The sequence below is a fragment of the Abramis brama genome (genome assembly GCF_963993115.1).
Source record: "Abramis brama genome assembly, chromosome: 1".
In the NCBI taxonomy this organism is placed as follows: Eukaryota; Metazoa; Chordata; class Actinopteri; order Cypriniformes; family Leuciscidae; genus Abramis; species Abramis brama.
The window spans coordinates 25,409,064-25,425,343 of record NC_139963.1 but is presented as its reverse complement, the minus strand read 5'-3'; the positions used below and the strand labels follow the sequence as shown (position 1 = coordinate 25,425,343).

Sequence of the window (16,280 nt, the reverse complement as noted above, 5' to 3'; positions counted from 1 at the left end):
GTTTGTTCTGGTCCTGTTGCTAAATCAGACAAAAAATCACAGTCATTGACTCAAATCAGTCTAACAAATTACTTGCTGAATCCGTCAGTTTAATCAACATCTGACTCTGACTGGATGTTTATGACAACATATTAAAGGTACACATTCATTTTAACAAAACATGAATATAAAAAATCTTATTTTTAAAATAATAATATTGTTTTGTTTAGTATGTACTTAACTGGGGCTGTTTCACTCAGTTAAGCAAATATAATGTGGGTAGTGCCAAAATGAAGATACACATGGATAGTATCTGGTTCTTCTAAGTGAATACTTCCTTAGAAGCGTTATGATAGTTGTGCTTTTACAACAGGAGTAAATTAACAAGGCGTTCTTGCACTTTTTATTTCTTTTTATTTCATTTCCATGTGATCTGTTTCTCCTCTCTGTTCACCTCTAACTCCCCCTCAGTGATCCTGCCATGAGCACAGTGACAGACCCCTTGGTTGCATAATCAACATAAAACATGAGTCCTCCAACACAGGTCAAAAAGTATTAGACAGGGTGTGTGTGTGTGTGTGTGTGTGTGCGCGAAAGAGTGATGTCCTTGTTTCCTGTCTTTTCCCCAAGTCATGTTCAGAGGGGGTATCGTTCACCCATGGCTGGGTTTCCATGGCCACAAGGGCCGAGCCAATCAGAGCGCAGGGCCACCATGTGCTCCAGACGAGGAAAAAGCCCGCCGGCGACACATATGCTAGCGTGCTAACGCTAACCCAGCATCTTTGCATTTGCTCTGCGGCTCTTCCTCCCTGGCCTTCTCGCTCATTTTGATCCCCTGTCCTTGAACCTTAAATCTCTCTTTAGTTTTAAATAGCTTGATGTATTTATAACAGTTATGGGTAGAAGTAGAGGTAAGGGGAAGGAGAGACAAGTGCCCCTCAGATAAACAAGCTTTAAATCAACCTGTAAAAATAGAAAAGGAGGTGAGATGCATTCCATGGAGTTTCTCCTACTTACAAACTTTGTTGATTTATATTGTCTGACGGGGTGTTTATACTGTAAGAGTGTGTAAGGTAGAGAGGAAAGAGAGAAAAAGAAAACATTTGCTGGAGGATTTATTGCAACGTAGAGGGCAATTCTGAAAATATTTTTCTTGAGGCCAACAACTGAATTTTCCTATGGTTTATTGCACTCTAAACTGTAATGGAATTTCATTGTTTGACTTTGGAAATGATTGTGTCCATGGAAATGGAATTCCATTGTTAGAGTCTAATCTCCGTTTTTATGCAGCATGCTTTTCATTTATTATGGAATCATCTGCAGGTATGGGATTATGAGTCGTCAGTAGAGGAACACATTGTTGCTGCTGCTCTCTCTCTCTCTCTCTCTCTAAAAACGCACACACAGACACACATTCTCACACATACCTTGATCAAAGGCCTAAAGCTCAGATTTTGGAGAAATCCCCTCTATGGCAAGTCATCGTTTCCATGGAGACTGAAATATTTCCTATACTCATTCTAAGCTGTGCCTCACTTCATGGTACTATTGTGTGTTTCTTCTCTTCTTCTTTCCTTCTTCCTTTCACTGCCAAAAAATGTTTTTTTCTTGTTTTCCAGTACAAATATCTAAACATTATTAAATCAAGATACATTTACTTGAGAAGCAAAATTACTTATTTGATCAGAAATCAGTACTTAATATCTTATCAAATGAGTTTATGCTTAAAACAGTAACTAAAAAAAATTATGCCATATGAGGTAAGAAAAACTGGTTTTCCCTTAGACTTAAGTTGCCTCTTTCCTCATGGACAGAAAAATGTTTAGATTTTTGTACTGATAAAACAGACAAAATACCAAGTAAGATTTTTTTTTGCAGTCTTCTTGGAAGCTTTTACATCTTCAAAGAAAAAAAAATCTGACAGGTCAAAACAAGGTTCAAATATGGATTATAAAAATGGATTTAAGCCATCCAAATATCACACACAGGTGAGAGATATTTTAGCATAAGAAGCTAAAAGTTTTAGGACACAGTTATGGAGGCATAGAGAAAGGTACGGTAAAGCACACGCATGTCACAAAAGCAGATGCGCTAATATGCTTCAGCTGTGGATTAGATTTAGCAGTCAAGGTGCATGATGGCACACTAAGTTTATACATAATTCATGTTATTAAGAGTCGAACCTGTGAATGCTGGAGCCTACGAATTTGGGATTTGATGCGCTCTCATCTTTTACCTCCCTAAAGTGCAAAGAATAGTTTGAGACCTGAATTGTAGGTGTTATATTATGCAGTAAGTACAATGGTGGAAAGTAGCCGTAAATATTTTTGTCCTACTTCAACAGCTCCCAGTTAGCGTTCATGGCTTTGTGTTCAGGGGCATTCCTGCAGTATGTACTATAGAAGACGATGACACCAGTAATGGTTCAGTGATTTCGAACAGTGACTACAGCTTGAGGTCAAGACAACAGCTAGTGTAGCTCCACTGTTTACAACTGTGTTAAAGATGTTCTAGGGCCAAGCTGTGTATATATATATATTAATGCCGACGTGCAAGGGAAAGTATTTCCAACAATGTGTCTAGAATATCGGGTTTTGGACCATATGGCCCACCGGAGAATTGTTGTGTGTTGTGTATTTGTTTTTGTTTTGTTTTTTATCTGCAGGGGAGAATTTGATGTCAAACCCAGTGCAGTCTTGCTGAATTTGCCTTCAAAGGAAAACCATGATTGTGAACCTTCACTAAATCTTTATTTCACTGTGAAATGGCGAACATAACCCTGTTTATAGCTGTAGTGCCAATGTCAACATAGCATGTAATGCAATCATTGCTCCAAAAATGTTTTGTACTTCACTATAGGTACAGCTGAACACAAATTTTGATGTATTAATCAAAGACACATTTGAGATTCATGGTGTTTCAAGTGTTAGTGAAATCTTCCCACTTGTGATCTGATCACCTGAGACAGATGTTAATACGAGGAACCATAGTAAACAAGAAAGATCAGAATGAAGAAATGCATGGGTGATAAGTAGAGGTCAGACCAAGAAAGAAGAGAGAGAGCGAGTCCATAAGGAGAATAAAAGAGAGATAATGAGGTGAGCTGAGGTAATGTTGACAGTTCCCCTGAGTTATTTTACTCACTGATGAATTATGTGTGTATGTGTGTGTATACAGCATTGTTTTCTGCATCGCTATTTAGCGGCAGTGCTGCTTCACAACAACGAAAATATATTACCAAGGTTGTTTGTTTGCAGATGAATGTGATGAAATTTTAAGACTAGCTGAAGAAAAAATTATGCCAAGACAATAAGTAAACAACACTTCCTCATGTCTTTACTGGCTGCATACAAAAATACAGTGCACTGCTCAAACACAGTCTGATTCACACATGAATTACTCTTATCAGCCTTTTCTTTTACTGAATCATTCAAAAAGACCAATGACTTGTTGGTTTGTCAATCAGTCAAATTAATTACTTATTGAATCTTTTCAAAAGATTTTTTTTTTTAAATGTTTTTGAAAGAAGTCTCTTATGCTCACTTGATTAAAAAATACAGTAAACAATGGTAAAAGACTAGCAGTAGTATTTTCTCTGCTGTTCACGCATGGTTTTATTGTTACATTTCTAATTATATAGAAATATTATAAATATATAATGACTTGAGTAACTTGTTGATTGACTACAAGCAACATTTTTTTTTCTCCATTCTGTCTCATCAGCCTCGTTGGTCAAAAATTCACGGAGTGACAGAAATGGCTTCTCAGGTCAGTAGCCATTGTACAGTGCAGTTCTTGATAAACTTCCTCATTTATACTTGCAAATCAAAAGCTCAATTTGTTTTTACGGATCATTTGTTTACGTCATTCTGTATGCAAAATATATAGGCATAAAAAAAAAAGCTAATGATCTCATCATTTGACAGAACGCTGAGCTGTAGGGATTTAATCCTGTGGCTCTGAGCATAGATATTTGGTCATTATAACAAGCAATTTAAACGAAATCTGTTATTAGGAGGTGATGGATCTTAAACAATGTCTAATGCTTGCTTGTGTATCATTACAAGAAGATTATATTGTATTAATTATTATATTTATCATATTAGTACCTTCAGACAACAACGTGGTTTCCACATTCTAGCTTGTGTGTGTATTTAAGTGTGTTTGTGTAACCGGTAACGATTATCGCTTTGATTCTCATCAATTTAACAGCAGTCTAATAAAGACAAGAGCTCCAGAAATGACAGAAATCAATACCATAATCCCTCTAAGTGTTTGTGTGTGTGTGTATTTTGATATTGCACGGTCATGACTCATGAGGCATTTTTACTTTTCTTTTTAGCAGCGTATACTCCACCACATCATTAGCAGGACCTGTGTGTTAGTGTAAGCATATTTACTGTGTACATACATGTTTTAGAATTAATATTACATTCTACACATAATGAACCAATTTTTACATTGCAGGGCAAGCTAACACTATGTCAGAGTCTCATAGACTCATAAGAGTACAGTACCTGTCTATGGTGGCTGAATAATGATCAGAGAGGCAGAATGGAGGTCAGGGTGAAGCAGCAGATGATAATGGACATCTAGTGAGATAGGGATGATGAAGGCAAAGGATGTGAGCAGGGTGCCAAATGCAGGTAAAAATTGTCTTTGGCAATGAAGTACAATAGTGACTTTTCACCTCAGCAGGCTCCAATCGTAAATTTACATTTACATTTAGTCATTTAGCAGATGCTTTTGTCCAAAGCGACTTACAAATTAGGACTAAATTAAGCGAGTCATCGTGAAGAGGCAAAAAACAACGCAAGAAGTGCTCAAAATACGAAGTTCAGGCATTGTTCAGAGTAGCATAAGCCCGATAAGCGAGGATATAAAGGAAAAGGAAAGGGTTTTTTTTATTTTTTTATTTATTTTTTTATGTTAAGTGCTCACGGAAGAGAAGGGTTTTCAGTTGTTGTTTGAATGTTGTCAGGGATTCTGCATTCCGGATGAGGGTGGGGAGAGCGTTCCACCAGCATGGAACTGTGAATGAGAATGTTCTGGAAAGTGATTTTGTGGCTCTCTGTGATGGAACCACGAGACGTCGCTCATTGACCGATCGTAGGCTTCTGGTAGGGATGTAGACTTGTAGGAGTGAGTGAAAGTAGGAGGGAGCTGAGCCTGTGATAGATCTGTAAGCAAGCGTCAATGCCTTGAACTTGATGCGAGCAGCGAGAGGTAGCCAGTGCAGAGAGGTTAACAGAGGAGTGACGTGGGCCCTCTTGGGCTCGTTGAAGACAAGACGAGCTGCAGCGTTCTGAATCATTTGTAGAGGTTTAGTTGCACATGATGGAAGTCCAGCCAGAAGAGCATTGCAGCAATCAAGCCTAGATATGACCAGGGCCTGGACGAGAAGTTGTGTTGCATGCTTCAGTTAGGAAAGGCCTGATCTTCCTGATGTTGTGCCGTGCAAACCTGCATGATCGAGCTGTCTTTGAAATGTGATCTGTGAAGGTCAGCTGGTCTTCCAATATCACTCCAAGATTTCTGACCGACCTTGATGGGGTGATTGATGATGATTCTAGCTGGATAGTGAAGTCGTGTTGTAGAGATGGATTTGCAGGGAGGACGAGAAGCTCAGTCTTTGCCAGGTTGAGCTGTAGGTGATGTTCCTTCATCCATGTCGAGATGTCCGCCAGCCAGCTTGAGATCCGTGCAGCTACTGTGGGATCATCTGGTTGAAATGAGAGGAAGAGCTGTGTGTCATCAGCATAGCAGTGGTAGGAGAAACTAAATTTACATGGTGGACGTCATATTGTAAGAATCAGAAGAATTACAAGTGTCAGTTAAGACATTTATGATGTTACGAAAGATTTGCATTAAAAAAAAAAAACTTTTGAACTTTCTATTCATCAAAGAATCCTAAAAAAGTTCATGGTTTCCACAAAACATTAATCAGCACTGTTTTCAATACTGATAATAATAAGAAATGTTTCCTGAGCATAAAATCAGCATATTAGACTGATTTCTGAAGGGCCGTGTGTAATGTCTACTGAATATTCAGCTTTGCCAAAACAAGAATAAATTATATTTTAAAATATATTAAAATGGAAAATAGTTATTTTAAACGGCAATATTGTTAAATATTATTACAGTTTCATCAACTTAATGTAGCCTTGTTGAGCGTAAGAGACTTCAAAAACATTAAAATACCTTACTGACCCCAAACTTTTGAATGTTAGTGTTTATAAACCTGCCAATGATAAATGAATTATGTTTCACCGGGTGTAAAGGGGTGTGCGATTTTGAGTAGATTTTGTCTGAACTTTTGTTTTGCTGCACATCTCAGCTCTTTTTTTATTCATTTCATTCATCAATTCATATTTTTTGCTGAACTGCACACCTTCTTGAGATGTGCTTACACTGGTCATTCACTGTATCATCAATAGGTGCCTGTCATGAAACTGGAAAAAGTGGGTGAAGGGCTCTTTATCAGAGTTTTGGAGAAAGTGTGTCTAATTTGATTTACACTGTTCTGCTGTGAAGTTACCAATCCTGCAAACATGCTTTGCATAACCCCAAAAAATCCTCTTAGATGGAAAAGATGGTGAACGGCGAGAGGAAGAGGATGGATGAAGTTAACAGTGACACACAGGCGCAGATGAACAGATGAATAAGGGACGAGGGAGAGCTGAGAGAAAGAAGGGATTGGGGGAAGGGTTGCTGGGGAGATTAATCCCGTTCACCCTTTTACATAGACACATACAGTACATACAGTCTGTGATCCATTTTTCTAACAGTTCTCTTTTAAGATGAAGCATAAATGTGTGCATGCATGGTGCACATGTGTGTGTGAGGATTATAGATGTAAAATAATGGCCTTTTCTGTGAAACGTACATGAATGTGAGCAGTATTGTGTATGTAAATGGCTGTAGCGTGTGTCTATTCAGAGCAGTCTGTCTCTCTTCCCCCAAGTCATTTACAATTTCTGCATGGTTTGATGAATAAGCTCCAGTGTTTGTGTGGACGTGTGTGTTTATATAGATAGATGAGAGAGAGAGAGAGAGGTTTGGGTTGACCTCTGTTTTAAATATACACCGTTATCTTCAACCATGCTCTGTCCTCTCTGTGTTTAAAAATGACATCTCTGCAGGCCACTCTTCTTTTTTTTTCATCACAGTACATTACCATTCATAGAAATGCTGGGCAATATTATTATTGCATTCATTTATAAAATGCTTCTCTGGAGCACTTGTGCTGGCAATCTCTTCTTGCCTCTGGATTCCCACTGTCACCTCACTGCTGTCTTACAAATGGACTCAGCTGAAGGAGAGAGCTACAAAAACTGCCTGGATGCATTGTGTGTGTGTGTTTTCTGTTAAATAATGTGAATTATGCCATTTAAATCTTCTGCCTGAAGGAGCTCAACTGTAAAGAGCACACTGCCTTAGCTAGGCTTTCCAAAAACACACACTTATTCACACACATCACACGTGTACACGCTTGCACTTTCTAGTGTAATAGTTGTGAAGCTTGTTATTTTGAACCACAAGCCCACTACTGCTCTCATTGCTTTGCTGTACAGATTTGTTGTTGGATTGTTGTGGTTCCAATGGACCCATTGCTTTGCTGTACAGATTTGTTGTTGGATTGTTGTGGTTCCCAATGGACCCATTGCTTTGAGACAGGAAGTACTGTGAAAAAAATGGACCCTTTGCTGTGTGAGAAAAGTAAATACACGACCGTTCAAAATAGATTAGTTTGTTAATGTTTTGAAAAAATATATCATCAATGTTTAAAACAGTTGTGTGGCTTAATATTTTTGTGAAAACTGATTAAAACAAATTCTGGATTATTTGATGAATTACTGCCACTTTTTAATTTAATGCATCCTTGCTGAATAAAATAATTTCTTCTGACTTAAACATTTTAACAGTAGTTTACGTCAAATTTAAAATGACAAAACTGAAATAGGAAAATATTTTTGTATGTCATATTTCGCGAAGAATCTAATTGGTTTAATTAAAATGAATTGATGCAAAATGGAGAGAATAAAAAGTTCCATTTTTATTGTTACTTTTTGAAAGAAACAGTCCTAATTTTAAGTTGGACATAATATCTTGTGCACTGAATGAGTCATTTGTCAACTCACTGAGTTAATTATGATTCAGACCAGTGAGACTCATGAGTTTAGATTCAGGCAAAATTCTTACGAAGAACCGGCCTCAAATCACTATTCACTCATATGTTTATTTATCTTGCACTTAGCCAGAACAAAGTGATAGAAGGATGTGTTGATTTCTTTTTATTACTTTGTGCCTCCTTCTTTCTCTGAGGTCACATCCTGTCTCTGCAAATTCTCAGCACAGCTTTATGCCCCATGTGTGATTTTCATCTAGCATCTCTTTCCAGGTAACGGCACTCCATTCACATAGTTGTGCAATGATACATTATACACTTCCAGCTTCCCCCAGAGCTTCAGCAGGACATGCCAGTCTGTCTGTTTAATTAACAGTGTCTCTGAGGGGATTCAGCATATTAGACATACAGCAGTTGAACACAAACGCACCAGAAATGTGTAAACGCTGGTGTGTGTGACTCCCGTAGGGGATCACTAATCACTTTACCCTAACATTAGCTAAAACTGAGCAGATGTTCCCCCACCAAAAGATCTTGAGTTATCCTTAATGAGAGCATCCACTGCAACACCTCTCACTTCTTATCTGCGGCCCTCTCTTTAATGAAAAATTTACAGATAGTCGCAAATGAACATCTTCACCCAAACAGGCAGATTAATGACAGATGAGTCACTAAATTTATAGATATAGGTATATTTTCTTCAAGTGTGACTCTAAATTTGGACCACACAGCCTCAAGCATCACAGAATCTCTATCTTCCTCGACATGCGTTCTTCTACATCTTTTTTCTCTTCATTTAGTGCATTGTACCCTCCTGCCAGTTCTCTTTATCTCACCTTTTCAGCCTGCCTACCCCTCCCTTCACACTTGTGCTCAATATAACTCTCCTTTCATTCTCTCACTCCCTCTCCCGATAATACCTTTATAATTTCATCTCCTATATGTATATTTTTTGCCTAAAAGCCTATCAGTAATCAAAGTTGTCAGGGTGTCAGTATGAAAAACATACTTTAAAAAAAAACACATTTAGCTGACTCAAACTTGGCCATTTATGAGATGTTTTCATGATGTAATCAACAGCTATTTTTCCCCTGAAGATGTTTTGATTAATCTTCTTCCTGCTATAGTCAACATGTACCTAATATCTCACCTTATTTCATATTGGTAGGGAAGGCAATTTTCAGAGCGTCTAGCAATAGCAAGTTAGCTTTGAAAGCATGAGATCCCACCCTCCCTTCAGAGTGTCTCCAAAGCAACGCCTTCTTCAAAACACATGAACGCACACAGCAGAGTCTGCAAAGCGCCATGAGACGAGAGACGCTAATTAAACTTCCTCATGTCTCAAAGCACATAACATTACAATAATAATGAACATAACTTAAAGAGCACTGACCTGTACCACCTGACTGCTGCAGATTCATTTCGGCGTTGATAGTGTTGACATAGAAGTGCATAAATTCGAGTCACGAACCGCTTCAGGTACAGTATAACGTCATGGGTTTCCATCTCTTCCAAATTACAGTAGTCAACGCAGTCACTACTGCGTTCAGGAGGAATCTGATTGGTTGCAGTGTTCGGTGACTGACGTCTCCCTAAAACTGCATAGCATGAAACGCGATGGCGACGTGAGATGATTGGACGAACATTTTATGGTTCTACACCTTCCACAGACGATATATATATAGATATAAATACATTTAGACCACTTAACTTGTGATTGCGATCAGGATGTGAAGAGACCAACTAACAAAAATGTTTCTGGAACAAATTTACTTTTTTACCATTTACTTCTTTTGAACTCATAAATAAATGTTGAGATGGCATGGCATCTTTGGCTTTTTAGAGTCATTTTTTGATGAGTTTCTAAAGGTTTAAAGATGACTGTGGTATATGACAAAGATTACTGCTTGCAACTGTGTGTTAGAGAGAGACCAAGAAAGGGAGCTAGAGAGAATGTGTCTGTGTGTTTACTCTCGAGTTAAGGCCCTGATATACTTCAATGATTTATCCATGCAAATCTTTGTAATCCGTGTAATCTTTCATCAAAATAAGTTCCATTTCTATAACGACATCTCTTCACTTTTCTGACATGTTCACCAGCGTGAGGGCGGTACAACCTGTCACTCACGTGAGTTCACAGCAATAGTAAACCGCAACAAAATCAAGTCCCGAACTACAATTTCTTGAGTCTTGAAATTCAAAGTTTTTAAATCTTTGGGCTTAATCATTTGTGAATGCAACTCAACATAACAATGTGGGCCCTTGAACAAATGAATGGGAGTTGTTGTTTTTTGGGAATGCATTGAAAAAATTTGAGTTAGTGGGAAGAATCAAAGAGCCCATGTTAATGCCTCAAAAATGGAATATAAAGTAAATAATGGAAAGATGAATTGCCTCTTGTAGATAAAACAGAAAGTCTGTAGTGTGTTTTTGCATCTTGTTACTAAACTTGAATGTTTTAATTAATCATTAAATTAATATGTGATGATTTAATACACTGATGGCCTATAATTAACCGCTAAAGTTTGATTAAGGGCTGTGTGCTGTTGGTTTTATCAGGGATTATAGACATAATAGGTAGTGCATTGTAATGAACTCCAGCAATAAACTCCAGCTAGTTTTTATGTCCCTTAATAAACATACCACGCTAGCAAGTAAGCACACCAAATGTTGGTAAATATTTGCTGCTGTTTGTGCAAAAAATTTGTGTAAAACTCACCGAGTCACCGCAACCACCCCAAGATGAGTTTTACATTGAAGGTATGACACAACGTTAAGATGTAAAAGTTTTTTTTACATTTTATTCATGTTTTGCCTCTGTAGGAAGTATATAAGGCTTTCCTTCAGAATACTTGCATGAAAAACTATAATCCCAAAATAGATGCCGCATTTATCTCATATCGTAACAGCAAAATTTTAATCCTACACACCTCCCAATTTGTTCTTCACAGCGCTGTCTGCCTTCTTAACACTAATTAAATATCTGCCCTCCCACCACTAATTAAAAAGTGTTAGGTACACAGGCGGGTGCTGGGATGCCTGGGGAGGTGGAGGTATGACAATCTTTCTCTCTCTCTTTTAGTTATGTATTTAGCAGGGTTTATGTGTGAGTAACTGTGTATTCATGACGCTTACAAATGCCTCAAGCTGTGCTCCAACACATTATGTTTACACTCCAGTACACCTCCCCTCTATACATACAGAATCATATACAAAGTATTTCCTAAGTGTAGAATTGGCCTATACTGATCACCGATACGATCACCAAAATAAATAATACTACATAATAAAAGAAGGCTTCAAATAGACCCACTGGGGTTATTTAGATACTCTTAACAACAATGAACTTTAAGTATAAAAAACATGTGCAACATAGCATTCCTGTGAAATAAATAGTAAAAATAAAAAACAGAGAAGTCTTCTTAATCAATATAAAGTAATCAAATGTAAAATCAGTGCATATAGGGCTGGGTATTGTTAAAAAAAAATCAATATCCAATACGATACCTTGATTTCGATACCGGTTGCTGAATGATACTTTTTTCGAAACCATTTATGAAATACGTTTTAACAAGATTACATTATACATTACATCAAAAAAACTGTGTTTTTATTTTTTCAGTTTGTTGACTTTTTTACAGACTCAATGACACTTGGGGGGGCGGAATATATGCCTCGCGCTCAAGCACACGCATAAAGCTTGCCGCAAAGCACTTGCGAAAGTAACCTAATGATTATGAATGTGTGGGGAAAAAATAGCAAGGAGACATTTTGATTGTTTATTAATAAACTAGTGTTTTCTGAGTCAGTGTTGGCTGCAAAGATGTTGACGATGCTGACTCATCATCTCTGCAGTCTAATGAACGCACACGCGCCTATAGAGAGAAATTAACATTTAATTTGTATTACATAATCAGAGAGTATTTGTTTTCGATTCGAATTGGTTAGTTTAAAAGTAGACATTTCAAGCTTTCTATAGGTCTTGTCTGTGAGGCAAGTAGTTCTACACCAAGTTAATTTATGTGACGCGCTCCAGTTCTTCTTGCAGTCGAAGACGGAGCAACTTTCTGCTCTTAAGTTTATTCCGTGCACTGTCAAGTGCTTCATCAGATTTGTCGTGTCTTGGCAGCAATTATCTTGTCACAGATATTGCATTGCACGCTGTTGGCATCGAGCCTGCTGAAATGTAGCAACACTTTTACATCTATAGGGGTTGGGACGCTTACAGACTACAGCCTCACGTGTGAGCCACGTCTCTGGGCGTAACTGGCATAAACTAGTGTTTTTCCTTTATGCCTAGCCACAGCCAATCATGCAGCATGCTTATTGGCTCACTGACGTTAACGAGATTTGGTACCGAACGACAAGACATTTTTGATACTCTATGGTATCGAGGCAATTCGATCAGTGCCTAAAAAGTATCAAACTCGATACCCAGCCCTAACTGCATAGTCTTTACTCTATAAATTAAATATAGATTAATCTATATTTATACATAGATTTAGGCTGCTGTCACTTTAAGACCTAATACACGGATACAATATAAGGTTTACACATGCAACTTATTTCCAAACTGTTTATGTTCACTTAAGACATAACCAAGCTGGGCATTTTCAAATATTTCTGATAAATATATATGTATATATATAGATTCAAATATATATGACCGTTTAGGCGTGAAGCTCAAAGAACACTTTGCTTGTCCGTGTTCCACTCTGCCTCGGACCGCTCACACAGAACGGCACTTGGGGAACAGTATCTCTTTCATGGTTTGATGCAGTTTTAAGAACTCTTTTTATTATCAAGCAGGTACTGCAGTTTATCAACAGTAGACTGCATTTTACGACAATCACTGTTCTACGGTTGTGGTCAGAATTAATGGCACTCCTGGTAAATATGATCAAAAATGGCTGTAAAAAATAAATCTACATTGTTTATCCTTTTGATCTTTTATTCAAAAAAGTCCATTTCATTTAAGTAAAAGAATTGAAAGTGGGGGGGAATCACATTATGAAATAAATGTTTTTCTCCAAAACACGTTGGCCACAATTATTGGCACCCCTAGAATTTTTTACGAGTAAAATATCTCTGAAGTATATTCCCATTAATATTTAACTTTTTTTTTTTTAGCACACCAGGGTGACTAGGAACATGAAATTGTCTAGCTATGACTTCTTGTTTCACAGGAGTTTAAATATGATGAAACACAAAGGCCAAATTCCCTTAATCATCCATCACAATGAGTAAAACCAAAGAATATAGTTCTGATGTGCATCAAAAGATTGTTGAGCATCACAAAATAGAAAGTGTCTGTAAGAAAATAGCTAAAGAACTGGAGGTCCTGGACTTTTTGTTCAGAGAATCTTCAGAGAATTTGTATCATGGATTCTAGCAAATACCAATAGATAAAAATTCAAAACTTTACGGCCTCTGCTAGAAATCTTATAATGGGCCATTGTTGGATCTTCCATCAGGACAACGATCCAAAACAAACATCAAAATCAACACAAAAATGTGTTACGGAGCACAAAATGAAGCTTCTGCCTTGACCGTTTCCTGACCTGATGGGTGGAGTGAACTGAAGAGAAGAAGCACCAACATGGACCTGGGAATCTGAAGGATCTGGAGGGATTCTGTATGGAGGAATGGTCTCTGATCTCTTGTCAGGTGTTCTCCATGCTCATTAGGCATTACAGGAGAAAACTTAGAGCTGTTATCTTGGCAAAAGGAGATTGCAAAAAGTATTTAATAAAAGGGTGCCCATATTTTTGGCCAGCGTGTTTTGGAGAAAAAAACATTTATTTAATAATGTGATTCCCCCCGTGCTTTCAATTATTTTACTTCAATGAAAGGTTTGATTTTTGCACATTTTTTGAATGAAAGATCAAAAGGATAAACAATGCAGATTTATTTTTTACAGCCATGTTTGATCATATTTACCAGGGGTGCCATTAATTCTGACCACAACTGTAGCTGATTTGGACGTTAAGTTTAGGCTTTTAGGGAGGAACGAAAGCGCCCTGCTGTTAAGGAAAGAGATGCACTAAAAGTTTCTTGCTGTCATTGCTAGTTGTTGTCTTTGCAATGTCCCCGCTCTCCACATAGACGCTTAACGATCAGCGCCTGATCACACACTACAAGATATTCTTAAGATTATTGTGCCAGATTTAGCACCTCACGTGATCTCACGGGGAAGCAGATGTAAACAAAATGGATAATGTGTCTCAGTACATTGCTGTAGACATTATATGAGGACACATTATTCGTCCTTCAGGTCGATCGCTGCAAACCAATCTCGGGGACGGATGCATTCGAAGATGCCTTTCTGCATGAGCATTTTGAACGGTAGCTTGTGGAGACTCGCAGGTCCAATATCGGTCGTAACCCACCACTTTTCTTGGGTACAATGAAGTAGGGTCTGTAAAACCCTAACCTCATATCAGCTGGAGGGACCGGTTCTACTGCGTCCTTCGCCAGTAGGACTGCGATCTCCGCTCGCAAGACGTGGGCATCGGCTGCTCTCACTGAAGTGGAGTGGATGGCCCGAAACTTGGGGGGACGCCAGACGAACTGAATCGCATAGCCGAGCCTGAAGGTCGCAAGACGGACTGGGGAGCGCTAGCAATGCTCGCAGAGACCATACAAGCGGGACCAAAGGGACAGCAGGCGCACCCGCAGTGGGGCAGCGAGGTGGAACGCAGGGATGTGGCTCGGAGGGCTCTCTTTGTGAGGTGGCCTGTAGCGGGGTCTGAGTGTGCTGTGCAACACTTTCCACAGGGCAGGTGGCACAGGAGAAGGCTTGGTTGCATTCTTGAACTGCACATTGCTGGCCGCTGGCGGATGAGAGTGGTGAGGATTCTCTCCTCCCACTGCTCTCCGGGCCCTCTTCGGACCCAGAGATAGAGGAACTGCTCTCTTTTTTGGGTAACACTGTGACTCAAGTGGCGGAACAGAATTTTAACTCAAAAGTTTCGCTACCCGGCCCTCCACCGGAGGAGAGCAGCTCCACCCATCTCCGGGTCGCCTGGAAAACGTTTTTTTTTTTGCAGGGGACGACACCCTAGGTGACAAGTAGACTGAGGGGTGGCCCACGAGGGACTCTGATGGCACGTCGGGGGAAGCTCCTAGGTCTGCTACTGAGGCAGAGGGGCCGTAGGGGGGTTGGTTCCCTGAAGGAGAAGCCCTCACCACTCTACCGAAGTAGACCTCTCCTTGTGGTCACCAGGGAGGGCGCTGCAACAGAGAATAGGCAAGGGGGCCGCACACCTAGAGCGCCGAGCGAGCACTGGGTTACCGTGACAACCGCGCTGTAGACTGGCAGCTCGACGGCACACGACACGCTGAGGAGTGAGAGACCCGTCCGGGTTTTGCCCGGTGGAGGCTCTGTCTGATCTTCATGGTCTCCCAGAGTTTTGAGCAGACCTGCAGATGTGCTTTTACACACAAGCGGCGGCTGGCCAACAACAGAGGAGACTCAAGCTTTTCGGAGAAAGAAGAGTCGTGACCAGTGTGTCGACATTCCCGTACGAAAACATGAACCACCCACGAACACAGTCTCAACATGTTTGCCCAGGCATGCAAGACCGTGATTGTGGCCGTCAGTGAGGACAGGAAACGACCGCATCCAGAAACACACGGGTGGAATGTCATCTTTAAGAAAGACACAACTCACACCCATGTAAGCTCTTTTAGGAGTCTCGCTCTCTCGGTTCTGAAGCACACAAGGGGAAAGGTAGCGGCAACACTGACAGGGAATTGCAGCCTGTAGTTTGCACTCACTCTCATTGAAGGCATTGAACTCTTACCAGCTGTGATAACAGCCTTTTAGCGCTCTCAGACAGCACACACAAACCAGCTGTAAAAAAAGCTTTTCAGCGCACAGAACAGCGCACCGTTACCAGCTGCGAGCTGGGGTTTTTTTTTTTTTTTTGCTCAATGAAAGGCAAACAATAATAATAAAAAAAAGAGGAAATCGACCCCGCTGCCGTGCCATGACACCAACACTGATGAAATTGAGAGGTTCTCCTTAAAGAGCTCGTTCAGAAGACACTGCTTGCAGACAAGAGCATACATGAAACGCTCGGCTCTGAATCAAAAAGCTGAAGATGCAATGCACCTGCTGCTCATTATATACCCGCTCTGCGAGGCAAAGCAGCTGCTGCAAATCATTGCA

The 16,280-nt window shown here is 39.6% G+C and overlaps 1 protein-coding gene across 3 annotated transcripts in view; it reads left to right on the top strand.

Moving 5' to 3' along the window:
* gjc1 (gap junction protein gamma 1) overlaps positions 1–16,280 on the top strand; it is a 32,484-nt gene that overhangs the window by 6,392 nt on the left and 9,812 nt on the right. Inside the window, exon 2 of one of the 3 annotated variants that reach the window (XM_084130323.1) lies at positions 3,703–3,747. The exons of the other annotated variants lie outside the window; for them this stretch is intronic. The gene's annotated coding sequence lies outside the window, so the exon portion shown is untranslated. The remainder of the gene's footprint in view (positions 1–3,702; positions 3,748–16,280) is intronic. 3 annotated transcript variants of the gene reach the window in all.